The 23599-nt window shown below is 38.7% G+C and overlaps 1 long non-coding RNA gene across 2 annotated transcripts; it reads left to right on the top strand.

The window, feature by feature from the left end:
* The first annotated feature begins 1408 nt into the window (after positions 1-1408).
* Positions 1409-22174, top strand: LOC141498493 (uncharacterized). Of its 2 annotated transcripts, XR_012471657.1 has the most exons (4): positions 1409-1928; positions 3831-5084; positions 5525-7842; positions 21233-22174. It is a non-coding gene; the product is annotated as an uncharacterized LOC141498493 (long non-coding RNA). The 2 variants fall into 2 exon arrangements; XR_012471656.1 differs by lacking the exon at positions 21233-22174 and having other exon boundaries at positions 1711-1928; positions 5525-10326.
* The last annotated feature ends 1425 nt before the right edge of the window (positions 22175-23599 follow it).

Below are 23599 nucleotides of genomic sequence, written 5' to 3'. Positions count from 1 at the left end.
TATATCACACCCTCTGTCTATATATACTTCTTCTAATTGCCCTTAGTGTAATAAAGTTGTTAAGAGTTACAAATATTATTTCGCCATACAGGAATATAAAGTTTAACCTTATTGAATTTCTTTTTTTTTAAACCTTTTTGTTTCCTTTGTGATTTGTTTTTCAAGGTCAGATTTTTTTTTTGGCTCTCATCCTTTATTTAGAAATATTTGAGAGTCTCCTATTTTGTTAAATGTACCTTCCCCCCCCTGAAAGGTTTTATTCAACTTTACTGGGTGATTCTCTGTTATAATTCTAACTCCTTTGCTTTCTGCTATATCATATTTCAAATCCTCTGGGGGGGGGGGTTAATAGGGAAGCTACCAAATTCTGTGTATTCTTTTTTTTTCAGTTTTTGCAAGGCAATGGGGTCAAGTGGCTTGCCCAGGGCCACACAGCTAGGTAATTATTAAATGTCTGAGGCCGGATTTGAACTCAGGTACTCCTGACTCCAGGGCCAGTGCTCTATCCAATGAACCACCTAGCTGCCCCCCAAAAAATCTGTGTATTCTTGTCTGTAACTCCTTGGTATTTGAATTGTTTCTTTTTGGCTGCTTGGAATACTTTCTCCTTGATCTGTGAATTCTGAAATTTGGTGATGATGTTCCTAAGAATTTTTGTTTTTATCTCTCTTTTGGGAAGTGATCAATGATGCAGTGGATAGAGCATTGACCTTAGAGTCAGGAGGACTGGAATTTGAATCCTGCCTCAGACACTTGATACTCACTAACTATATGAACTTGGGCAAATCATTTAACCCGGATTGTCTTGCATCCTGGGCCATCTCCAGTTGATTCATATCTGGCCATTGGATCCAGATGTCTTGGGAGGAGAAAGTAAGGCTGGTAATTTAGCATAACACTACCTCATTTAAATACAACTCATGTGCTTGTCATGGCATCACCTTCTTTATGTCATGGTCTTCTTCAATAACAAAGCTCAAATTTTATCATCATCATTTTGCTCTCTGGTTCTAATATGTATCAGTTTTCTTTGATAATTTTTTGAAAGATGTTGTTCAGGCTTTTTTTTAATCATGACTTTCAAGTATTCTAATAATTCTTACATTGTCTCTCTAGATCTGTTTTCTATGTCAGCTTTTTTTCTAATCTCACTTTATTTTTTAACTTAAAATTTTTTATTGTATCTTGATGTCTTATAATTAGTTTCCATTTGTTCAATTTTAATTTTTAAGGAATTATTTTCTTCAGTGAAATTATATACTTCCTTTTCCATTTGACTAATTCTGTTTTTTCGGAAGTTATTTTCCTCAGTAAATTTTTTATCCTTTTTTCATGATTCTCTTCCATTTCTATCATTTCTTTTCCCAGTTATTCTTCTACTTTTCTAATTTAGTTTTTTTCCTAATGTGCTTTTAAAATCCTTTTTAAATTCTTCTGGGAATTCTTTTTGGACCTGAGCCCAAATTACATTTTTCTTTGAGGCTTTACATGCAACTATTTTGACACCATTGTCCTCTTCTAAGTTTATGCCTTGATCCTCCCTATCACCTTAGTAACTTTCTATAGTCAAGCTCTTTTTTGTTTATTTGGGAGTTTTTTTGCTCATATTTTTCTGCCTTTTTCTGTGACTTGATATTTTTAAATGAGAGTTGGGTTCTAATCCTGCCTTGTCCCAAACTTTTTTTATGCCAGAGCTCTGGGTCTTACTGTCGGCTTTCACTGGGCTTCAGAACTTAACTCTGGAGTTAAGACTTTCTCTGGAGGGTAGGCTTCCTTTCTAGCTTGTTTTGGTTGGTGGAGCCTCCTCATTGACCTTCCCTGGGTGTGTAGTTTAGAGGCTGGCATGCTCCAAGGGTGGAGTCTTACTGTTGGGTTGATATGATAACAGTCTTTCTGGTAGCTGGCCCTGGAGGAGGATCTCATTCCTGGTAGGTCCCAGGGGAAGGGTCTTGCTGTTGGGTTGCTATGGAAACAGGATCTCTGCTAGTAGACCCCAGGAGCAGGGTCTTATTGTTTACCCATCCTAGCACAAGCCTTGTGCTGGTCAGGAATGGGGTCAAGGGCTAACTGGTGGCTTGTGCTGGGGGATGGAGTTGCTGAGGTGGGGCCTTGCTGTACTGCAATGACTACTCATTTGCCTAGGAATCTGCTAGTTTGCAGGTAGGTGGGTATATTGCTCCAGATGCAAAGTCTCACTGCAGACCCCCTGCTCTTTGACCTTACTCCCTTCCCACCCAATGAACCAGATCTTTCCTCCTGTGCTGGGAAACTTCTTCCCTGCTCCTAGATCAGTTCTGAGGTGGTTTTCTAGTTTTTTGAGGAGGAATTTGAGAGGGCTTCAGAGGGTTCCTTCCTCACTCCACCAGTCTGACCCTTTTCATATTTTCTAGGCATTGCCCTTCCATGTTTTTAAGAACCTGTGTGTGGAAACTTGTGGGTGGTTAGGGGGAATGGGGGTGACATTTTATGGACTTTTGGAAGGAACTTGTAAAAACTCTCACTGAGTATGGGAGAGTCATGTTCTAGGAAATTTCCATGGTTCTTTACATCATGAATAATAAAAGGGAAGTAACACAGACAATAAAATCCATTATTTCATATAGGCCAAAAATCAGATTCTCTTTACTTAGGCTTCAGTAAGGTCTTTCCTCACTCAGCTTCTCCTATACCCCAAATCTTAGCCTGGAGATTTTGAACCAAAGCATCCAGATCAGGTTGACCTTCAAAGAGAGATTCTTTACAAGTTTCTAAAAGTGATCCCTTCCCTTCCCAGTTCCATATTCCACCACTGACCTGAATGAGCCGGTCACAAAATTACAAAATGTCACAGCTGTAAGGCACCTTCAAAAATAGTCTTGAAATATAAGCCTGTTAAGGCCAGAAGAGATCTTAAAACATAAGAAGAGAACTTGAACATAGAACACAGAGCTAGAAGAGACTTTTAGAGATCATCTAGCCTAAGGTTCTTAATCTTTTTTTTTTGTTTGTTTTTGCAAGGCAATGGGGTTAAGTGGCTTGCTCAAGGCCACACAGCTAGGTAGGTTCTTAATCTTTTTAATCACGAATTCTCTTGGGCAATCTGGTGAAGTCTAGGGACCCTTTCTCAGAATTTTTAAATTAATGAAACAAAACTACATAGGATTCCAAAGGAACCAATGATATTGTCATAGTAATCACACACACACATATGTAGGGGTGTGTGTGGGGGGGGGTGGTAGGAATTTTTTTAGTTTGCTGATCCTAAGTTAAAAACCCCTGATCTAGTTAAATTCCTTGACTTTATAAATGGTGAAACTAAAGGCCATAGCTTTTAAAATAGTTGCCCAAAGTCACACAATCAGTAAAACTAGAGCCCAAGTTTTCTGAATGTTGGCTTCAGCACCCTCTCCACCCCGATTATCTTCCTTTTTCTAAAGTCTTCATTATGTTTGGCAATAGGCTCATACCTGCCATCAGTGTCACTGAGACCAAGGCTCCTGGAGTAACAACAACAATAGTGGAAGAGATAGTCTCAGTTGTCTCAGTTTCCTGCAGCCTACACTTTGTCCATGGCCTCCAAGTTTTCCCAGGCTTGATAAGGACTGGGATTATGTCTTATTTCCTTTGAAGCACCCTACTTTGCCAGTAGTAGTGTTTGTAAGAAATAGTCTTTGCTCATGCTGAAATAAAGAAATTACTATATCATCAATAGCATTAAGCAAAATCTTGTTCTAGGAAATTTCCATAGTAATTTTTCAATTCACATCATGGATAATAAAAAGGAAATAATACAGACAATAAAATCCATTATCTCATTTAGACCAAAATCATATTCTTTTCTCTGGCTTCAGGAGGAAGGTGACCATCAGAACAAGTCATCACACCCAGAAACCACCAGAGCTTGGATGAAGGCCTTTACCAAAGTCATCCTAGCTTCTGAATTGCAAGGGACCTCCGAACCCAAATTCAGAAAGACACAAATTCAAAACTATATACAAGTGACTCAACCTCTATTTACCTCAATTTCCTCAACTGTAAAACTGGGAAAATAACAGCTTTCTCTCAAAGGATCAAATGAGAAGTTTTCTGTAAAAATTGATTGGAACATACGGGAACATAAATGTACTATTCCCTTCTCCTTCCCTTCCTTTCCCCAAGACTACATAATCAAAAAGTAATAAAGCCCAAATTCTAAGTCATAGTCATGACTTAGAGTCAGAGCTCTTTCCACTATACTATATCACTTATTCCAATAACTTACCATGGCATGGAATCAAATCTGGGTTCTTGAATACCATGCTAGGGTTCTACTGACCTTGAAAGGCTTTGAGAATGGATCCAACCCTAGATTATGGGTGGATCTGTGGAAGACCAACTCATGGAAATTCAGAAAAAGTTCCCCCTGGAATACTTGTTATGAAACAAGTGATACACTTAATTATTTTCTTTATCCATTGCCACCCAGAAAGTCATTCTGGAAGAGATATAACCTGAGCTGGTGAAGGAAGTTCCTTTATCAATGAAATTACAGGTTGTTGAAATCTGAAAGGATAAATTAATAAATATTCATTAAATTAATCTCCTCCATGAAAATTAATCTCTCTTGCCTTTGAACTTCAATTGGAATATATTTTTGTGTCATTTAAACTTTAATGGTTCACTCTCCCTTACATTTTACTCTATCCTAATTATCTGGGAATATTTGGTTTTAGTGGAAAGACTATGGGATTCAGAATTGTAATACTTAATTAAGTGATTTATAAGCTAATTTAACTGCTCTTAATCTTAGTTTCTTAACCTGTAAAATGGGGGCAATAGTACATGTACTTTAGTACAACAAGCAGTTATCTCATTGGTATTCTTCATTCTATTTCTGGTGCTTACTACCGGTGTGACTCTGGGCAAGTTATATCATCTCCCTTGGTCTATAGTCTCCTCAGCTCTGAAAGAAGGGTTTTGAACTAGATGGCTTCTAAAATTCCTTCCAGGTCTAATTCATTGATGCTATAAATGCCAGCTCCTGTCTAAGAAGTTGTCTCATTGGTCTCCTTTATTCAATCTGAGTCCCATGGTAGATAATCTCTACCTTTGCTTTCCTTATCAAGGTAGGATGGAACTACTCTCTTTCATTCTCCCTTTGTAGTCCTAAGGAAAGGAAATCACTTTAGGAAGGAGTCTGATTCAAAGAACTGTAAATGGAGTTAGGAGTTTTTCAAGATAGCAAAGATCTCAGAGTCCATTCCTGGGAGATGTCCTGACTTTTCATCAGTCCATCAAACTTTGGTCATGTTAGGTACTAAGGAGAATACAAAGATATAGAATACATGGTTCATGATCCCTTTTTCAGTTGATAATCTAGTTATAGAAATAAGAACTACCTGCATAGAATCATAAAAATATTTAGAGCTAAAGGAGAACTTAGAGGTCATCTAGTCTCACCCCCTCTGTTTACAAATGGATATCTGGGAAGAGCAGGGACAAGATTTTTTTCCAGGGTTTCACATAAAATATTAACTAACTGATGATGTTTGTCCTTCATTCTCAGAAAAGAACATGACATCATGGGAGATGTGATGCTGTGACAAACATGTGAACTGGATTTGAGTGAGGGGGTGCTGTGCTAAGACACCAACTTCACTTTCTTCACCAAAGTCATCTGGGTCCAGTGACCAGATATGAACCAAGACAACTATAGATGGCTCTGGATGAGAGACAGTCAGGGTTAAGTGACTTGCCCAAGGTCATTCAGCTAGCAAGCACCAAGTCATCTGAGGTCAGATTTGAACTCAGATCCTCCTGACTTCAGGGCTGGTGCTCTATCCATTGTACCACCTAGTTGTTTATATAAAAAGTGATGATATGACACAATAATACAAGAACAATTTTAAGTCAAGTCATGGGCTCATAGAGAGAGCATCATTATTTAGCTTTTGAAAGTTTGCATACATTATCTCCTTTTAACTTCACAACAATGCTGGGATATATAAACTGTGGTTATTATTGCATTTTATAGATAAGGAAATTGAGGGTCAGAGCTATTAGGTGACTTTTCCAGCTAATAATTGTCAAAGACAGGATTTGAACCAAGATCATTCTGTCTCTGAGTCCATTACTATACTCATATTCTTCCTATATATCTTTGTAGTCAAGGAAGGCTTCATGGAAGAGGTAGGACTCAAAGTGTGTGCTAAAGGAAGAATAATAACTGATTAGGTCAAGAAAAGGGAGGGAAGAAGAGGTAAATTTAAGAATCCATAGCTGGGGCAGTTAGGTGGCACCAGCCCTCAAGTCAGTACAACCTGAGTTCAAATCCAGTCTCAGACACTTAATAATTATCAAGCTGTGTGACCTTGGCAAATCATTTAACCCCATTGCCTTGCCAAGGGGGGAAAAAAAGAATTCAGAGCTGTTTACTAAGTCTCAATTCTACCTCTTCCTTATTCCAAGAAGAACCTGAAATGTCACAATAAACTTCAAGGAATACAAATGTGTTTAGATATCCCTTTTATCCTGAGGATTCCTCAAATACAACTTGGCCCTATACACAGTCAGCTATACCTTGTGGGACCTAAGAGTCTGAACCCAGATAAGGGTCAGTGGAGGTATATAAAATAGGCCGACACCTTACAGGCTTGGATAACTGTAAAATGGGAATGATAATAGCACTTTTTTCAGCTATGTTTTTTATAGAAAGACTTGCTTTTGATGCCTTCACAGTCACAGAATCTCAGAGGTTTAAGGGACTTGAGAAGGTACTTTAGTACCTGTCAACCCCAACAAATCCTTGCTTTGAGCAGTATCAGTGAATCCTCCTTAAGGTGCTGCCTGATAAAGGCTTAATGGTTATATCTTCCAAGGATGTTTGCATTTCTTTTTTTCCCATTATGTAAATATTTTATGTGTTTTCCAATTACATACAATGGTAGTTTCTACCAATCATTGTTTTTGCAGGGTTTTGAGTTTTATAATTTTTCTCCCTTCCTTTCTTCCCTCCCTCCTCTCCCCAAGAGAAGGCAATCTGATAGTCTTTACAATTGTTTCTATGATTCTCATAGATACAAACTGAAGTTGAGAGAAGAAACAACTCCAAAAGGAAGAAAGAAAACATTAGAGATAGCAAAATTATGTAATTCATAAAACAACTTTAAAAATTGAAGATAATAATCTTCGGTATTCATTTAAACTCCACAATTCCTTCTTTGGATACAAATGGTATTTTCCATCCTGGATCCCCTAAAATTGTCCCTGATTATTGCACCCATGGAATGAGCAAGTCCTTCAGGACCCCATGTTGTTGTTAGTGTGTACAGTGTTCTTCTGGTTCTGCTCATCTCACTCAACATCAATTTGCACAAGTCTTTCCAGAAATCTCATAATTTCTTATAGGACAACAGTGTTCCTTCACATATATATATATAAACAATTTTTTCAGCCGCTGTTCTCCAATTGATGGGCATCCCCTAAATTTCCCATTCTTTGCACTACAAATAGGGTTGCTATGAATATTTTTTTTTCATGATCGATGTTTGCATTCCTTATAGGACTCTGGCAAAACTAGAAAACTCAAAGGAATACTTTTCTCATAGTGGAATCTGAGACACCAGCAACAGACCATGGGAGACATTTTATGTTGTGTTTTGTAGGGAAAGGGATGGTCTGGGAGCCCTCAGGTAACACTAGAAGGCAGGTGCCAGCCCTGGCTTACTCATAAAGCTCAGCCCTGCCCCCAGGTGTACACATGGGCCAGGACAGACTACTGGAAAACTTGCCCTAAAGAATCCTGGATTGCCATGGCCTCAGGTTCCACCCAGGCTCACACCCTGTCCTTTGCTATGTGCAACAGAGAGGGGAGAGGGCAAAGAGGTAAGATTTTGTCCCTTTTGCAATGCCTTGGAAGGCAACTCCTATCTTCCCTTATCCCTTCACCCCCCTACCCCCGATGTAGAAAAGTTCATCCAGGCTTTGCCATTTTACTCTAATAGTTCAGAGGAGGGAGGGAGAGATTGGGAGATAGAGGGCAGAGGGCGACTATATAACAATATTTAATTGATGCAATCATGTATTGCAAAACTCATAGGCATCATCCAGTGTCCTATAGAATAGAGTCATCTGAGGGTGGCGACAACAGGAAACTGAGATAGAAAAAAAAGACAACACAAAGCAAACCACTGGTTCTGGGGGCGAGGGAAAAGTAAGGGCCCCCAGGGGTATGCTTCTTTAAAATGGGAGACATCATTGTAAGCTTTTACAAGGGAGAAGATTTTACAGTTTTCAAATTTTTTTTTCAAACTGAATGTCTCTGAATTCCAGGTTTCTTATTTGTAAAATGAGGATTATAATACCTGCATGATCTACTTTATAAGGTGGTTGTGAGATTGTAATCTTGGGCTTCTCTGGGCATGCCCCTTCTAACATGGAGACCCTCAAGAGCATCTCCATATTTGATCTGTGCTCAGAGAAGCCCACGTTAGATAGGACTGAAATAATTAAACAACATGCTAATAACAATCTTGTGAGATGAACAGGCAGGTAGGTGGTATAGTGGCTAGAGCTTCCAACTTGGAGTCAAGAAAACATGAGTTCAACTCCAGTCTCAGACACTCAGCAAGTTACCTAACCTCTCAATCTCAGTTTCCTCATCTGTAAAATGGAGATGATAAGACCTATTTCCCAGAGCTATTGTGAAGACTAATTGAGATAATATTTGTAAAGCAAATTAAGTCAAAATATTTGTAAAGCTTTGCAAACCTTAAAAATGCTTTGTAAATGTTAGCTATTATTAAGAAACATTATCTCCTTCATTTTACGTCATGAAGAAATTGATTCTCAGAGAGGGAAATCAATGAACCTGAGGTTATGCAGTAGCAAAGCTGAAAATTGTGAAACCTGAGTTTTCTACTTCTCTTTCCTTTACACCTTGCTACCTCTCAGGGGGTGGAAATTGCCATGATATTGGAAATTTAGAGCTGAAGGGATCACAGGTATCATCTAGTTCACCCTCCTCCTTTTTACAAATGACAAAGCTGAAACCCAGAAAGGAGAATTTCATGGTCCCCTGAGAGTAAGTGGCAGAAGTGGGATTTAAACTCATGTTTTTCTAATCCCTTACCTTCCCTCTGAGGAGGAAACACCTGGCAGAGATACTTATAGCAGAGAAGGAAATGAGAAGGGGAGCCCTCCCTGGCCTGGGGTCACACCACAGAGGACCTTCTGAATGATTTGGGATGTTTCATGATGAGACAGATACCCGGTCTTTTACCTCTGTGGTTTGTTAACCATTCTCTCTGACTCAAGTATCACCTCATATCAGCCACTCCTCATCCACGTCAGGGGTTGTCAATCTTTTATAAGATTACCTGGAGTTGGAACCCTTCCTGGCAATGGGTCATGAGGCAGGACAATAATGCAAAAACTTGCTGCCCTCCAGATTTCATAACCAGATAAAAGTGAATCATTTCTCTACATAAAAGAATTCTCTAAAAGGAACAGTTGAGACTCTGCCTAAAAAACTGAGGAAAGGGGAATACCTGAATTTTTTTTCTGACTTAAAGGCTGGCTGACCATGGACACATTATTTCACCTGAAATTCAGTTTCTGCATCTGCAAAAATAATGGAGGGATTGAGCTGAAGCCTATTATATGTTGAGCACTGGGCAGCTAGGTAGCCCAGTGGCTAGAAAGCCAGGACTGAAGTTAAGAAAGTTCATCTGTCCAAGTTCAAATCCAGCCTCAGACACTTACTAGTTGTTTGAGGTTGAGTAAATTATTTATATATTTTTTATTTTCACCAATCATTTTTTGGCAAGATTTTGAGTTTTACAATTTTTCTCACTCCTTTCCTTCCCTTCCCCCCTCCCTGTGACAGAAAGCAATCTAATATAGGCTTTTTGTGTGTAATTATGCTAAACATAGATCCATATTAATCATGTTCTAAAAGAAGCATCAAATCCAAAAGCAAGAAAAAATTATAGAGAAAATAATGACATAATGCATAAAATAACTTTTAAAAATTGAAGATAGTAAGCTTTGATCTGCATTTAAACTCCACAGTTCCTTCTCTGGATATGGATGGGTTTTTTCCATCACAAGCCTTTTTGATTATTGTGCTGCTGAAATAAACAAGTCTTTCATAGTTGATCATCATCCAGTGTTGCTGTACAATGTTCTTCTGGTTCTGCTAACTTCACTCAGCATCAATTCATGAAAATCTTTCCAGGTTTTTTTAAAGTCCCTTCTCTCATGATTTCTTATAGAACAACAGTGGTCCATCACATACATATATTACAATTTGTCCAGTCATTCCCCAATTGATGGGCATCCCCTCAGTTTCCAATTCTTTGCTACCATGAAAAGAGCTGTTATGAATGTTTTTGTACATGTGGGGTTTTTTATGATCTCTTTGGGACACAGACCTAGTAGTGGTATTATTACTGTATCAAAAGGGTATGCAGTTTTATTATCCATTGGGTGTAATTCCAAATTGCTGAACAAGTTGCTTAATCCTGTTTGCCTCAGTCTCCTCATCTGTAAAATGAGCTGGAGAAGGAAATAACAAACCTTTCCAGGATTTTTTCAAGAGAGACCCAAATGGGGTCATAGAGAGTTGGACATGACTGAAAGGACTCAACAAACTAAAATATATATATATACTTGGCACTCTGCTAAGCATCAGAGATAAAAGAAAAAATGGGGCGGGGGACAATTCCTGCTCACTAGGAGACTCAGGTTAATGAGGGAAACAATATGAAAATAATTATTTGTAAACAAGCTATACAGGAGATATATCAGAAATAGTCAATAGAGGGAAATACTGGAAAAGTTTTCCTGTAGAAAATAAAATTTTAGCTGGGACTTGTGGAAGCCAGGGAAGACAGGAAGCAAAAATGAAGAGGGAGACTACTCTAGGCATGGGAGACAGCTGCCGAAAATGCCTAACATTGGGGAAAGAATGAGCATCTTGTTTGAAGAACAGCAAGGAGGTCATTGTCACTAGATCAAAGAGTTCCTGGGGAATGGAAGGTGGAAGAAGATGACAAAGGTGGGGTGTGGGGCAAGAAACAAATCATCAAGGCCTTTGAGTGCCAAACAGGATTTTGTGTTTGATCTTGGAAGGGTTGGAAACCCCTGGTGTTGTTTTTTATTAAGAAGGGGGAGGGGGAGGATAACACCTGAGCTTTAAGAAACAACTTTACAACTCTGCCTCACTTAAATCCAATTCACACACAAGTCAAGACATCACCTGTAACGGTGATGACTTTGACACCTGAATGGAATTGAGTGGGAAGAAACTTGAGGCAGGCAGACCCACCCACAGGCTATCCAATAGTCCACGTGCCTGATGATGAGAGCACCAGGGTGGTGACAGGGTCAGAAGAGACAGGGGAGTATAGAAGAGAGAAGCTAATGAAGGTAAAACTGACAGGACGATTTCCCAAGTCTCTTCCAGTTTAGTCCATGTTATTTTGGGCAATTCACTAAACCTTGTCAAGCCTCACTTGCCTCATTTGTAAAATGAGAAGGTTTGACTGAATAATCTCTTAAGTTTCCCTCAGCTATATTATCTTATGATTTTATAAAACATTGGTTCCTGCAAAAGGGGAAGCTTTGCACAACAGTACAAATGAAGGTACCTTCCCAAGCTGTCCTTCTTTTTCTTTGTATAAAGTTTAGCATGACTGACAACGATCAAGTTGCTGCCCCTAAAGGGACAGAACCCAGTTGCCTTTCTTTCCCTCCAGGTCCTATTTATGAAGGATCCATTCTATGCCACAAACTATGTACTGAAGGAGATACAGGCTCTTTGTTCAGCCCTGACCATGCTCTTCAACCAAGGCTGAACTCGGATCTCCCCTCTAGTCTTCTGCAACCCTAATGTCCAACCAGTCACATTAGGACTACAGCATGATGTAGTCCATCAGTCGACAAAGAAATTATTAGGGGCAGCTAGGTGGTGCAGTGGATTGAGCCCCAGCCCTGGAGTCAGGAGGACCTGAGTTCAAATCCAGCCTCAGACACTTAATAATTACCTAGCTGTGTGACCTTGGGCACAGCACTTAACCCCATTGCCTTGGAAAAAAGAACAACCCAAGCAATTATTAAATATCAGGCACTATACAGTAGAAAGAGCATTTAATTTGGATTTAGAGGATCATAGAACCAAAGATGGAAGGGACATCAAACATCACTTAGTAAAGTTGAGTCAATCCAGCAAGCATTTTTTATCCTAATATGTCCCAGATACTCTACTAAGCACTGAAGTTACAAAGAAAGACAAAAAATAGTCCCTGTCTTCACGGGGTTCAAAATCTAATGGGGGCAGATAATATGCAATCAATTATGCATAAACAAGATATACGCAGAGGGAAAGGCATGGACATTAAGGACAGGAGAAAAAGGATTCTTATAAAACATAAGGATTTCAGCTGAGACTTGAAGTCAAAGTAATCAAGAGATGAGATGAGAAGGGAGAAAATTCCAGGCATGAGAGATAAGCAGTGAAAATTTATGAAGGTGGGAGTTGGAGTGACTTGTTCAAGGTTGTCCATTACAGGTGATGTTCTGACTTGTGTATGAATTGTATTTAAATGCGACAGTTGTAAAGTACATGGAGTGAAATAAAGCGTAAGAACACTGGAAAGGCAGAAAGGGGCCAGGTTATGAAGTTCTTTAAAAGATAAATAAGAAGGGTCAGCTAGGTGGCTCAGTGGATAGAGTACCAGCCCTGGGGTCAGGAGGACATGAGCTCAAGTTCAGTCTCAGACACTCAATAATTACCTAGCTGTGTGACCTTGACCAAGTCACTTAACCCCATTGAATTACAAAAAAAAAAGATAAATAGAAGACAATATCTGATGCTGGAGGCAATAGGGGAGCACTGGAATTTGTTAAATAGAGAAGTGAAATAGTGAGACTTTTTTTTAGGTTTAGAGATTTAGGAAAATCACTTCAGTGGCAAAAATGGAATGAAGAGAGATCTGAGAGAGACAAACCATCCAGAAAGCCTAGGCATGAGGGTCAACACTAAAGTGTTAGCAGTGTCAGAGGAGAGAAGGGGGAGTATTCTAGAGTGTTGACTACAGCTTGGATATGGAGGGTAAGAGAGGATGAGGGATCATGATGTCTCTTAGGTTGTAAGCCAGGATGATTGGAAGGATGGTGGTTTTCTCTACAGTAATAGGAAAGTTAGGAAGAGGAGAGAGTCATCCATCTAGTCATGAAATCATGTCTAGAACCCACAGGGACATTAGATGCTGCCTAGCCCAATTCTTTCATTTTACAGATAAGGAACCTGATCCCATGGGAAGTTAAATCACCTGCCTACGAGGTATTACAGGATTTGAGAATTGTAAGGGAGCCAGCCATCTCTTCATTTTTCATTTGGCTGCATGCCTCTGAACTTGGCAATCATGCCTCCACGTCAGGTCCTACCCCTTTTGTGTGTTGATTTACCCCGTTAAAATACAAGCTCCTTGTCTTTCATTTTCACTTAAAAAATTCCCAATGCTTAGCACAATACATAGTTCACAATAGGATATATTAATAAATTAATAAATATCCATTGACCGACTAACCATTTAGTCCAACCCATATGTGAAAGAAGTTTCTACTATAACAAATTCAGCAAGTATATATCAGAGGCAAGACTTGAACCTAGATCCTTTGAATCTAGAACTATTGTGCTTGCCACTGTACCCCACCAACCTCCTAGTAAAGACACATAGGAATCAGGACAGAAACTGTGGTTACTTTGGTATGAGGAACTCTTCATTAAGGAACTCCCCCAGAAGGGCAGGTTGACATTGTCTCTGCAACTTGCAGTCTTAAGTTACAGAATTGACTAGAACACTGAGATCCTAAATGACTTGCCCAGGGTGGCTAGAATGTATCAGAAGCAAGATTTTTCCTATCTTGGAGGCAGCATTTCAACATTTCTTGGAGGAAAAAAAGCATTTATTTTTTGAATTTTATTTTATTTTTTCCAATTACATGCAAAGATATTCATTCATCTTTTTGTAAGCTTTTGAGTTCCACTTTTTTTCTACCACCCTTCCTGCTCTCCCCCTTCTCCCTGAGAGTGAGTAATCTGATGAGGTTATATATGTTCAATCAGAAACAAGCATTCATTAAATAACTGCTTTATGCTAGGTATTATCTTATTTAATGATCACAGTAAACCTATTGCTATTCCCATTTTACAGAAACTGAGGCAGCCAAGGATTAAGTGACTTGCCCCAAGTCATACATACTATAGTAAGTAGTATCTGAGGCTGCATCTGAATTCAGATCTTCCAGCACTCTCCCCACTCACTGGGGCTTCTAGCTGCCAAGTGGGGTCTGTAGGACTCCATTTTTTTTTAGGTTTTTGCAAGGCAAACAGGGTTAAGTGGCTTACCCAAGGCCACACAGCTAGGTAATTATTAAGTGTCTGAGACCGGATTTGTACCCAGGTACTCCTGACTCCAAGGCCAGTGCTTTATCCACTATGCCACCTAGCCGCCCCTATAGGACTCAATTTTTACTAGCTTCATCAGATTTATGAAGTGCCTATTCTATACACAGCACAAACTCAGAGGCTGGAACTGTAGTAGAAAGATCTGGATTCAAGTTCTGCCTAGATTCAAGTTCAAGACTATGATTCTGGCTAAAACACAACTTCTCAGGTACTCAAGCAATGAACATGAAGATAGGTCCTATCTGCATTGATTGGTTGGTACAAGGAGTTTCTTCACCTGGAAGTTCGATGTCTAAGTTGGGAATTTACTATTATATTCCAGTTCTGGTTATAAGGACTAAGGGAAAATAACCCTTCTGAGCCTCAGAAGGGGAGAAGAGTTAGTAATGAATCAGAGTTGTGGAAAGCAACTAAGTCAGGTCACTCATCCAGCCCACATTGGAAGCTTACCCCCTCCTATAACACACCCAACAAGTCATCAGGTAGCCTTTCAATAAAGGCTAATGTTTGTACTATTTACCTTATAATGAGTGATTAATGTTTGCACTAGTTTCCTTACAAGGTTTTTGTGAAGGTCAAATGAATTAATGTGTATGTGTGTGTGTGTATGACAGAGCTATGGAAATGTGAGCTGTTTGTTGTTTGGTTTTTTTTTTAATCTCAGAGTAATGTTTTGTCTCTGATACAGGCACCTGTTGTGGGAAAGTATGCTAGGTGCTTTCCATGTCAGCTTCATAAGGGTTGGACCCAACACACCCCAACTTCCCCTTAAAGTATTATAGATTTTTATCATTCATGAATTTATCTAAATCAGTCAGCCAAAAAAAAAACTCAATAATCAATAAATAACTATTTAGCAGCAGCTAGATGGTGCAGTGGAGAAGATCTGAATTGAAATCCAGTTTCAGATTCTTATTAGCTGAGTGATCCTGGACAAGTCACTTAACTTTTGCAACTGTAAAATGAGATAATATTTGTAAAATTCTTAGCACATAGTAATAAACAGTTATGTGCTTGTAGAGTGTGAAGCACATTTCAAAAACATAGTCCCTAACCTTCGTGGATCTTACAAGCTGGTCAAAACTATATAATATAAAGCATGTAGAAAAATAAGAATATAATAAAGCCTTCATACCTGGGCACTCAGAGCTTCATGTTGCTGTTTCCACAGATATCCCTTCTAACTCAACAAATTCTTTAGCCCCATGACCTGTACCTTCCTTCACTCCACCTCATCCACACAGAAATGCCCATACATCCTAGATCTCATCATATTTACCTCTACAAGTCTAAGATTCCTCTATTCTGAAGTTAACCTCTTAGCCTTCCATAGTTTCCTGTGCCTCCCTCTTCCTACATGTTATTCCTCCCCAACTTCCAGGCAATCCAGCCCTCCATCCCTTCCCTGGCTTATTTCCCAATTTGGGCCTCTTATTTCTCTCCCTTCACATCTTGAGGCTATAATTAACCAGTTTGACTGCTTCATATCCAGACTTCAGCTTTGGAAACCCTTGTTCTGTTGTCACTCAATCTTTTCTAAATCTCTACTCTGGATTAACCCCCACCTTCTGCTTTCCATGCTACAAAATTCTCTTTTTTCTGAATGTACCTCCTGCCTGTTTGTGTTATCCACTTCTCACTAAGGCCTTCAATGAAAAAAGGAAATCCTTTCCTCCGTTCTTAACAGACTTTCTACCAACAACTACTCCAAACCTTTTACCATCCCTCTATCTCTCAACACACTCCCTCTTCTCCCCTTCAACAACAGACTTTGCCTTATGTTTTACTAAGGAACATAAGCTAATCAACATGAGATTCCCCTCTGTTGTCCCTTTATACACTTCAAAAACCCTTGACATAATAATCCCTATTCTCTTTTTCACTCCAATCTCTTACCAGGTGATGGCCCTTTTCATCAAGACTAATACTTTTCCAGACTTCTGATGGAAAATGCTACCCAAATACAGAGAAAGAACTATGGAATCTGAATGCAGATAAAAGTTTACTTTTTTCACTTTTTAAAAAATTTTTCTTTTTGGTTTTTCTTTCCCATGAGTTTCCTCTTAAATTCTGATTTTCACAACATGATTAATATGGAAATAAGTTTAACAGAATTGTATATATATGACTTATCAGATTGTTTGCTGTCTTGTGGAGAAGGGAGGAGATGGAGCAATGAAGAAAATTTGAAGCTCAAAATTTTACAAAAATGAATGTTGAAAACTATCTTTACAGTAACTGAAAAAAATACTTAATTTAAAAAGAGATTAATACTTTTTCCTTCCTAGTTATCTTATTTCTCTCCTTAATGTTTGATTTTTTCCTTGTATTTTGACTTCTTCCCTGCTGCCTATACATTTAGTCCATTCTTAAATCATCTTCTACTTGACCCTATCATCCCATCAGGTTATTATTCTGTTTTCCCTTCCTTATGCAAACTCCTTAAAAAAAGAAAACTTGAAAAAAGGCTGCCTACAATCTTTACCTCCACTTTTTCACTCAATCTCTTCCTTATAACACCAATGATTCCTGCATTAGCAATGATCTACTAATCTCCAATGACCTTTTTTTTCAGTTCTAACCCTTCTTGACTTTCTTTTTGCATTAAACACTGTTGATCAGTCCATCCACTTCAGCACTCTCTCCCTGGGTTTTCACACCTCTGCTACCACCTCTTCTTCACAAGAGATACTATAACATTGGACCCTGTACAAGTTTCTGAACTTCTCCATGCCTCAGTTTCCTCATCTGTAAAATGAGGGAGTTGTATTTAATGACCTCTAAGGTCCTTTCTAGCTCCAAATTCATGATCCTAGCTCTCTTATTTATCTTTGCTCCCTTTCAGTCTTCTTTACTGTATCAACTTCTATTCCCTATTCCATATGTGTATCTCTGAACAGGTTGTGCTGTACCTTCTTTTTTTTTCTTTTACTACTCTCTCTAGGTAATCTCAATAATTTCCACAGGTTCAATTATCTTCCCAATGCAGATCTCTCATTTACAGATCCAGAGCTATTCTATCTTCTTAGGGTCAGGTGCCCACTGATCATCTCTAGATGAATATTTCTCCAAATTTTGACACTCAGCATGTCCAAAACAGATTTCCATATCTTCCTTCCCTTCTTCTCTACATCCACCCCCTCCATCCCCAACCAGTCTCTTTTCCTAACTTTTTTTATTCTATCAAGGGCACTACCATCCTTCTTATCATATAAGTTTGCACTGAAGACTCACCCTCAAACACTTCACTCTACCTTATCATCTATATCTGCTACTTTGGACTTGAACAGCTCACTTCTGATCTTCTATATAAGGGAATAAAAATGATAGTGAAGAAAGTAGAGATAGAAAAAACAGATTAGATTGAGCACAAATAAAAGAGGTTGGGTTGAAAATGAAAAAATTTGAAATCACTGAAGAATCAATTCCAGGGATATATACTGAGCCAGTTCAAAGTAGGGGAGGGAGGTTAGAGAGGGTATTCAGGAGCTGAATTCTAATTTCAGTGTGAGCATTCATCTCTCATAAATCTGCAAATAGTGCATATCAGAACTTAACTTATTGTTTTGTTGATTGCTTGACTTAAGAAAGTGATGGAGAAAATATTAATAATACAGATTTAACTTAAAGATATGTCACGGATAAGTTGTTTTCTTTAGGAGAGTCAGTTGTTAAATATTTACCACACACTCCTGTATTTTCAAGATGCCTGAAAAAAATAAGGATACCAAGTACCTGGATGAAAAATCACAATCAGTATTACCAAAAAGAAAAAGAAAAAAAAGATGATTCAAGAAAATATTACTAGCTTCTAATTAAGTGATTATTTTCCTATATCTATAAATCTTTATGAAAATTAAATCTAAGTGTGCACTCAGGGTAAGTTTACTAAGGGTATATATGAGAAGGAACAGTCAGGTTTTTGTAATTAATATTCCATAGCAGACTTGTTGTTTGTACTTCATTCTCAAAGAAGCCATGACAAGTACATAAATTAGATTTGAATGAGGGAGATGTGCTAAGTCACCAGTTTCACTTTCTCCTCCAGAGTCCTCTGATCTGGGGCCAGTGACCAGACATGATTCAAGACAACTAGAGATGGCCCTGGATGCGAGGCAATCAGGGTTAAGTGACTTGCCCAAGTCACACAACTAGTAAATATCAAGTGTCTGAGATTGGATTTGAACTCAAGTTCTCCTGACTTCAGGACCAGTGCTTTAACCACTGTGCCACCTAAACTCCTTTTGGAAACTATGTCTTTATAGTCATAATTGACTGAGAGGAAAAAAGAACACTGTCTTTGTTTTATTTGCTAGATCATAACACTGCATTGAAAGCTCTCCTCCAATGTTCCTCATTCATATGATAAAATTATACAAGATTCCTTGGAAAATGGGACATCAGAGATAACTTTGATGATTCTTTGACTACTATTAATTAGGAAATAAAGATGGTTGCCACTGTCCTTATGTCAAATCAAAAAGTGATTCTTTATAGAAAATGAGATCTATTGTTTTCATGGCTTAAAGCCCCAAAACATTGCAGAGACTCCTGAGATCCATAATCATTCAAAAGAGTTTGGCTTTGGGGCGGCTAGGTGGATAAAGCACCCGCCCTGGAGTCAGGAGTACCTGGGTTCAAATTGGTCTCAGACACTTAATAATTACCTAGCTGTGTGGCCTTGGGCAAGCCACTTAACCCCGATTGCCTTGCAAAAAAAAAAAAGAAAGAAAAGAGTTTGGCTTAACCATCCAACAAGAAAAATCAAATGGATGAAGAATGCCTTTATGTAGTTAGTTGGACAATGCAGTTAAGATGTAAAGCTGGGCTATGAGTGTGTGTGTGTATTTGTATCTGTGTGCAAACATATACATACATACATACATGTGAGAACAAATGTGAATGGGTCACAGAAATCCATATATCTAGTGATAGCCATGCACTGGTTAAGCATTCATGTATATATGTAGGTATTTATGCCTATGGAGTAGTAGATAGAGTTTAGGGTCAGAAGGATCAGAGTTCGAATCCAGCCTCAAACACTTGACTCTTACTAGCTGTGTGACCTTAACCCTAGCTGTGTGTCACTTAACCCTGATTGCCCTGCATCCAGGGCCATCTCCAGTCATTTTATTCATATCTGGCCATGGACCCAGATGGTTCTGAGGAGAAAGTAAGGCTGGTGACTTAGCACTCAGAATTCAATTCATGTGATTGTCATGACATCACCTCCCTGATGTCATAGTCTTCTAGAATGAAGCACAAACGTTGTCATCATCATCATATGCATATATATGCATATGTGTGAATATCTATATTTTAATATATTTGGTTTCTTTGGATACAAATACACATACAGAGTAAGCACACATACAACATGTCCATAAACACATAGGCACATGTGCATACTTACATACCTGCATATATTCACTTGTATATTTATATGTGTATGTATATACAGTTCATAAAACATTGCCTATGAGTATATAAACATGTATAGATATAGCATATAACTATATGTCAACACATTTATTTTTATTTCTACACACATATACATATGAATGGACACTTCAGATCAGCAGTGAGCTGGGCCTAGACTTGAAGAGGAAAAGACCCCACTGAATCTTTTGGGAGGGGAATTCCCAGTGCTTTTGGTATCTTCAAACTTCTTTCTGAAACAGAGGGTTTCTTTTTAATGCAATATTCTTTCTGAGTCATTGGATGAAATACTAGAGCCTCTGAAGAATTAAAATTTGAGTTACTTGAAGGGCAACAGAGACAGTTCATGATTAGTTGAAGTCTTCTATAGCACATAATTAAGGAATAATTATTCAGGAGACATAACATCAATGACAGGATGATCAGAGATATGTATGACCAGAAAACAACATTAACTATTCATGTAAAGAAAGTAAGAAGATAGCCAATAAACAACTTTTGAGGTCCATTGTCATTCATGTGATGTCATAGATCTGGAGGGAACCAATACAGTAGGTAGAATACTTGCAGAGGACAAGCAGAAAGATTCAAACAATTGCTGCTTAGGATGAATAGATGTAGTTGGGATACAATGTGCACCACTTGGCAAGAGCAAAATAAAAATACTTTGACCTAGGACTTAAGCCCTTCCACAATTTTTCATCTAATTATTCAGTCTCGTTTCATCCCATTCTTTGTGTTCCAATCCATAGTTGGACAAATGAGCAGTAGGAGCCCATGGAATTGCATGACCTTGTAGGTTGTACAAAAAGCAGTCAGCAGCCTAGACTTGAGCCTCAGGACATAGTTCACTGATGAACTATGATGATGATGGCTCTGAAACAGTGGTTCAGCAACTTTGGGGTTCCCCAAGATCTTTTCAGGGGATATAGGAGGTCAAAGCTAGTTTCATAATAATAGTAAGATTATTTCTAATGTGCTAAATATCAATAGATATGACTCACATAAACAAAAGTTTTTTGGAGGTCCTTAAAAAATTTAAATATAAATATAGTAATAATTTTTTTAAGAGTATAAAGGGGTTCTAAAACCTAAAAGTTTAAGAACTACTAGTCTAACCAAGCCTAAATCAATCAATAAACATTCATTAAGTGCCAAATGCTGTGGATTCAGAAAGAAAAAGATAGCCTCTGCCCTCTAGGAGTTTACAATTTAATGGGGGGGGGGGGGGAGAATAATATGCAAGCATATATGTACAAAGCAAGCTGATATAGGATAAACAGGAAATAATTAACAGAATAAAGGCACTTAATAGCTATTCTTAGAACTCAAGCATCCATCTCCTTCCATTTTTTCTTGCAGGCTTCCCACGGTTCTGTAATGCCCTTCCTCCTTGTCATTACTTCTCAGAACCCTTATCTTCAATCAAGACCCAGCTCACATGCCACTTCATCCATGAAACTCTCTCTAATTTCCTTCCAGTTGTCAGCTAGCTAGCTACTGATCATTCTCCTAGAATGGACGGATGAGAACAATTTGTTCCAACAGCCATTAAGGTGACTAAAGCCTTGAAGTGCTTAGAGCTTGGTCTGACATCAAAGATGCCAAGATGCATGCCAAAATGCCATCTACTGCATCCTGAGCCACTACTGATCATTTTGATTTTTTGTCTTGTCACTGGACTTTGATAATTGGAAGAAAAAGTGAGACTGATGACTTTGTGCTACTCTGCCTCACTTAAATCTAATTCACACCAAACAAGAAATCACTGGTAATGTCATTGGTCCGCCTTGAAAATTAAGGATGAACAACATTCTCCCTGGTATATTGACAGTTTTTTGAAGGCAGGCTCTGTAACCTGTGTCTTTGTTTCCCTAGCACCTAACACAATATTTTGCATGTAATAGCTGCTTAATATAAGCTGCAAAACTCAATTCACTGAGAGTATATGGATTTATAAAATTTATAAATTTTAAAGATTTATAAAAGCACAAAAGTAAACAAAGCTTGTTTTACAGTCACATCTTGCTAGCTTGAAGGCCTGCATGGAAACTAAATGGCCCTTTTTTGTGAACATCTAGACATGTCAAATTCTGATTAATCTAGGGCTAATCTTAGAGGAGTAGGGAACAAAATAAGCCAAATTCTGATTTTTCTAAGCTAAACTCCAGGTAGGGGGCATTAACCATCAAGTTACTATTGAAAGATCTCCAAAATGTAATATGTTTTACAAGTTATATTTATAACCTCATAACTTAGCACAGCATCATGTAACATAATAAATGAGATAATTGAATTGAATCTAATTCATTCATGGATAAAGAGTTTATCTCCAAAATCAGTATGCTTTTCCTCTTTCCTCTAAAAGTTGAAGGACTTGGGTTCCTAGCTACTATTATCTTAGGAGACAGCTAGGTGGACCAGTGGATAGTGTAAACAAGCTAGAGCCAGCCTCAAGTTTAAATCTGGCCTCAAGCAATTAGTAGCTGTGAGACCTTGGTCAAGTCACAGCTTTTATTTGCCTCAGTTTTCTCAATTGTAAAATGAGTTAATAATAGCATCTACCTTCCAGGATTGTTATGAGGACCTGAGATATTTGTACATTGCTTATCACAATACCTAGCATTTATTAAGTTCTATATAAATGCTTATTCCTGTTTCCTCTTTATGTAACACTGCTTCTCCTCTACTACCTAGAGCAGAGCAGATAGTGCTTAGGATATTATGGTGAATGGAAGAAGTAAGGCCAAGGAGTTAAATGTCTTAACCATAGAACAGGTAGAGTGAGGATCAAAAGTTTCTTGATTACATCCCTTCTTTCATGTGAAGGGACATCCTTCTACTCTGGACATTCCTGAGTTCACTCAGGGTTTGGATGCAACGAGGAGAGGAAGAAGGTAGGGAAACAAGGAAAGACAATGAAAAGGAAAGAAGGGGAGGAGCCAAAGAATTGAAGTGAGGGGAGAATGGGGGGAATTGAGACTCAGAATATTTCAAGATCTTGCCCAAGATAACAAAGCAAACTGAGACTACAATCCAGCCAAAAACTTTCAAAGTCCTCAGTTCACCATTTCTCTCTCTCTCTCTCTCTCTCTCTCGCTCTCGCTCTCGCTCTCTCTCTCTCTCTCTCTCTCTCTCTCTCTCTCTCTCTCCCCCCTCCGTTCTTTCCTTCCTAACTTCTTTCTTTTTCCTTCCTTTTTTCTTTTCTTTTTGGAAACCCACCTTTTCTAGCTTGTCAAAAAGCAGCAAAGTCAAAAGATCTATTTCTTCTCCTGCTGTCCTCCCCATCACCCACCCACCCTGTTACCTTGGAGGATAGCCCCAAAGTAGAGAGATTATGATGGTGTCATCATCATCCCAGAAAGGGGGTCTCTAAAAGAGAACCAACACTGGAAGGGATGAGAAGGGCAAACCACAAGGTAGGAGCTTCACAGAAAATGGGGAAGTTGTGGAGACACCCATGTGGTTAGTGGCCAAGTCCATCATCCTTCAGACTTGTGGACCAGGTTTGCCTAGCTGCTACTGCTGGAGAGCTCCTTCTGCAACAACTCTCCTCCTTCTTCTGGGTCAGCCTTTGGGGCCATCCAAGCCTTCCTAGTCCCAACAGTGAGTGACTTAGAGGGTATCTCCAGCTTCACCCAGCCCTCCCTTCACCATTCTCCCAGTGATACAATACTCCACCTGGCAGAGCCCTTATTCTTTGGTAATGCCAGTTTCAGATCCTCTAAG

This window comes from Macrotis lagotis, chromosome X, assembly GCF_037893015.1.
Source record: "Macrotis lagotis isolate mMagLag1 chromosome X, bilby.v1.9.chrom.fasta, whole genome shotgun sequence".
Taxonomy (NCBI): domain Eukaryota; kingdom Metazoa; phylum Chordata; class Mammalia; order Peramelemorphia; family Peramelidae; genus Macrotis; species Macrotis lagotis.
This window is presented reverse-complemented; position numbering and strand designations above follow the sequence as displayed.